This window comes from Arachis stenosperma, chromosome 4 (assembly GCF_014773155.1).
Source record: "Arachis stenosperma cultivar V10309 chromosome 4, arast.V10309.gnm1.PFL2, whole genome shotgun sequence".
NCBI classification, from domain to species: domain Eukaryota; kingdom Viridiplantae; phylum Streptophyta; class Magnoliopsida; order Fabales; family Fabaceae; genus Arachis; species Arachis stenosperma.
Window position 1 is genome coordinate 76,968,503 of NC_080380.1, and position 4,757 is coordinate 76,973,259.

Consider the following 4,757-nt stretch of genomic DNA (forward strand, 5'->3'; position numbering starts at 1 on the left):
GAGACAAAAATCTCTCCCAAAAACAACACCAATCTAACCGGCAAGTGCACCGGGTCGCATCAAGTAATAAAAACTCTCGGGAGTGAGGTCGATCCCACAGGGATTGAAGGATTGAGCAATTTTAGTTTAGTGGTTGAATTAGTCAAGCGAATCAAGATTTGGTTGATTGAGTTGCAGAAGTTAAATTTGCAGTGAAAGTAAAGAGAACAATAATTAAAGTGCCGAATCTTAAAGAACAAGAAATTAAATGGCAGAAACTTAGATTGCAAGTAATGTAAATTGCAAGAATCTTAAATGACAAGAAATGTAAATGGCTTGAAATGTAAAGGGGATTGGGACTTAGATTTGCAGGAATTAAACCAAGAAAAGTTAAATTGCATCAACAGAAAGTAAATGGGAATTGGGATTGAAACAGATTCGAAACAGGAAATTAAATGAACAATTAAAGCAAGGTGCAGAGAATTGAAATGAGAAATTGGATCTCAGGACCCAGAGACTAGAAAACCAAGTCTAGATCTCAATGCCTTCCTAGATCCAACAAGAACAATCTCAAAGGAATTGTAAATTGCAAGGAAATTAAATGAGAAAGCAAGTAGCAGAAAAGGAAATTCAAATTGCAGTGAAAGTAAACAAGATCCAAGGTGAGATTGAAACAGAATTTCTTCAATTCTCCAACCCAAGATCCAAGACAAGAGTATGTGAAATTGAAAGCAATTAAACTAAGAAATTCAAAAGCACTCAAGCTCCCAAAACAGAAAAGAAAACTATCTAAAACTCTCTAAAAGGAAGCTCCCCGAATAAATTGAATCTAAGCCTATTTATACACTTTCTTCAATTGATCTTCAAGCCTTGAATTGGGCTTTTGCTCTTGGTGGATTTGGGTTGAAAGAGGCCTTGGTTGATTGCTCTTGAAGTTTGGAGAGGAACCCAAGTGAATCAATTGAACCGGATTGAGTTTTGCAAAGTTGGGTTTTAAAGTTAGCCTCAAAGTTAGGGGGCTAACTTTGAGGCCAACTTTTTCTAGCAGCAACACCAATCTTCTGCACTTCACGTTGGTGCCAACGTTAGGGGGCTAACTTTGCCCCTAACGTTGGCCTTACTTTGTGTTGGAGTGGCGCCAACGTTAGCCTCCAAGTTAGGGGGCTAACGTTGGCGCAAACGTTGCACACCCTGGAGGAGAATTCAAATGCCAACGTTAGCCTCCAAGTTAGGGGGCTAACGTTGGCGCAAACTTGATGCACCCTGGGAGGAATTTTTAGCTTCCAACGTTAGCCTCCAAGTTAGGGGGCTAACGTTGAGGCTAACTTCAAGTCCAAAAGTTTGTGCCAACGTTTGAGGGCTAACTTCAACTCCAACTTCATTTATTCCTGGTTCAATTTCACTTGATTCATTGTCTTCTCTTAGCTTCTAGCCATTCCTTCTAACTTCAATCCTTTTCCAAGCTTTCTTCACCTATCATAAATCAACCAAACACATCAAAGCTTTGCTTGAAATCACGAGATGATCATTCTATCCTAATATGCACCAATTATGGCATCAAACCTCATGAAATTGCATTAATTTATCTATGGTTGATTCAATCAAAGGAAGCATGAAAATCTGCCTAAATTGGCTTGCTTAAGCCTCAAGAAAGTGCATAATTCAATTGAAAACAAAAGAAAAAGACTAGTGAAACTAGGCTAAGATGACTTGTCATCAATAAGATAAGATAAGAATATCTTATCCAGGGAAGATCACAGCCAACTACTATAAATACACTGGAGCACCCAGGTATGAAACACATTCCACATTCTACATATATCTGCTTGGACCCATGCTAACTTAAGCATCGGAGTGTCATTGCAGGTACAACCACCAACCGCCAACACTTCAAGCTCGGGTCCCTGACCCCCACTTCGGGCATCTCCAGACGACCGAGCTACACGTTTCAGGTAACCCCCGGAACAGTTTTTATCTTCTTCTTCAATCTTTTCTCTTGAATTTTGTTAGAAAGCTTCTCGATCTAATTCCATTGGTTAGTTGTCTTGGGAAAGAAACTATCCATAATTGGAATCCTTCGGAACCTTGGGAAAGGAATGGAGGATTCATGCTAGAGAAGCTTTCTCACAGTGAATTGGATTGGGGTTTGGATGGATATTGTGACATGTAATCCTACCAAATTGTGGTTCATGAAACTGTGTGGTATAATCAGTGATCGAGCGTCATCTCTTCTTATGAACTTTTAAACCAAGGGATTGGGAATTTGTTTGTTTTTAGAGAGAATTGGTGAGCCAAGGGATTGGGATCCAATCATATAAGATTGCCAAGCAAAATTTAATGAACGCATTGGTTGAGGAAGGGATAAAAATGTTTTGATTCGGAGATCTCAATATCTCCTGAAACCCAATGAATTCCCCATTTCTGATCTACCACTTTCTCTTTACATTCTGCAATTAAATTCATGCAATCACCCAGATCCCTTTTTAATTTCAGCAATTTAGCTTCTCGCTCTTTAATTCATGCAATTTAAGATTCCGCAATTTCAATTTCTTGCCATTTACGTTTCCCGCCAATTTTACATTCCGCAATTCTCATCTAAATCTTGATTCCGCTCAACTAGAACACACTTCTAATCCGAATTGCTCACTCAACCAATCCTTTTGGGATTCGACCTCACTCTATTGTGAGTTTTTACTTGACGATAACCGGTGCACTTGCCGGAAGGAATTTTTGCCGATCGTGCAATTTCTTAAAATCGTAGCTATCAAGTTTATGGCGCCGTTGCCGGGGATTGCTTTTCGATTGACAATTCTCAAGTTGGAAGTTAACTAGATTGAGCATTTTTCTTGTTTTGTTAATTCAGTTCAAGTTACTTGTTGAATTTTAATTTCTGCACTCTGTTACTTGCTTTCTTTCTTTATGCCTTTAAATTCAAGCAACTAACTCACTGACTCACTAACTATTTGAATTAATTCCTCAACTGCTCTAACCATACTCTTCCATTAACCAAGAGTATTTCACTTGTTTGTTGCCTGTGCTGTGTTCTTGTATGACAGGTAGGAGAGGAGAGATATCAACTCCTCCATATACCGAACCAGAGAGGACCCTTCATAAACTTAGAAGGGAAGCAAGAGGGAAGAGAGTACTGGGAGAAGAAGAATCTGAAGGAGAATCTGAGGACAATTTTGAGGAAGCTCTAGATCTCAACATGGATAGAGAAGTTCACAACCATGAGAGAGCTAATGGAAACAATGCCATTCCCGAGAGGAGGGTTCTTGGTTCATACATAAACCCAACCTCTGGGAATTGTGGTAGCAGCATTCAGAAACCACCCATTCAGGCCAATAATTTTGAACTCAAACCACAGCTAATATCACTGGTGGAGAATCATTGTTCATTTGGTGGGAGTGCTAATGAAAATCCAAACCAACATCTCACAAAATTCCTGAGAATTTGCGACACTGTGAAGTCCAATGGAGTCCAGGAAGATGCCTATAAACTGCTCTTGTTCCCATTTTCACTTAGGGACAAGGCAGCTAAGTGGCTGGAATCATTCCCAAGGGGGAGCCTAACAACCTGGGATGAGGTGGAAAGCAAGTTTCTGGCACGTTTCTACCCCCCACAAAAGGTCAAGAGGCTTCGATCTGAGGTTCAGACTTTTAGACAACAAGATGGTGAAACTCTCTACGAGGCATGGGAGAGGTTCAAGGATTTGACAAGGAAATGCCCACCAGACATGTTCCATGACTGGGTGCAATTGCATATTTTCTATGATGGACTTTCTTATGAATCAAGGAAGGCTGTAGACCATTCATCAGGAGGTTCATTGAACAGGAAAAAGACTGTGGAAGAAGCCATTGAAGTGATTGAGACAGTGGCCGAGAATGAGTACTACTATGCTTCAGAGAGACACAACACTAAGGGAGTCATGGAGCTGAACCATGTTGATACAATTCTAGCCCAAAACAAGGTGTTTGCCAAGCAACTAGCAGAGCTCACCAGGAAATTAGAAACAAATCAAGTGGCTGCAATACACACACAAGATCAAGAGGAAGTAAGCACTGAAGGAGGTGATTGGGAAGAGGCCAACTATGTGGGAAATCAACAAAGGCAACCATATGATCCACATTCCAACACTTACAACCCAAGCTGGAAAAACCACCCAAACTTTGGGTGGGGAAACCAGCAAACCCAACCACAAAACCACAAAACTTACAACCCCAATCAACATAACAATTCCACATACCAAAACTCCAACCAAAGATCATACCAAGCCACACAAAACACTTACTCCCAACCACCATATCATGGCCAAAATAATCAACCGGCCCAACCTAATCCGAACCAACAATTTCAAGATCAATTAAACAGGATAGAAGGAATTCTTGCAAACATGGGTCAGGACATAAGTGAGTTGAAAAGCTTTAGGGATGATGTGAGATCTACCTTAAGGAACCATGGTGAAAAACTCAAGAGGATGGAGTCTCGAGTAGGAGAGCTATCTCAACAGGCCCCCAAGTCAACTACAGTGTTCTCTAGTGACACAAAAAAGAATCCTAAAGGGGAACAAAAGGGAGTGAGATGGGAAGAATGCAAGGCCATCACCATATTGAAGGAAGTCTCAGAAGAAGAAGGAATCAGACCCTCAGAACAGGAGCCAGAAATCTTGAAGGAAGGTGTGGAAGAAGCTAAGCAGGAAAGTGAAACTGAGCAAGCCACGGAACTGCAAAATAAAGGCATGCTGGAAACATACCAACCAAAAGCACCATTTCCTCAGA

The 4,757-nt window shown here is 40.7% G+C and overlaps 1 non-coding gene across 1 annotated transcript; it reads right to left on the reverse strand.

The window, feature by feature from the left end:
• Nucleotides 1-3,613: 3,613 nt before the first annotated feature.
• LOC130978751 (small nucleolar RNA R71) lies at nt 3,614-3,717 on the reverse strand. Its single transcript, XR_009086368.1, has one exon. It is a non-coding gene; the product is annotated as a small nucleolar RNA R71 (small nucleolar RNA).
• Between the last annotated feature and the right edge of the window lie 1,040 nt (nt 3,718-4,757).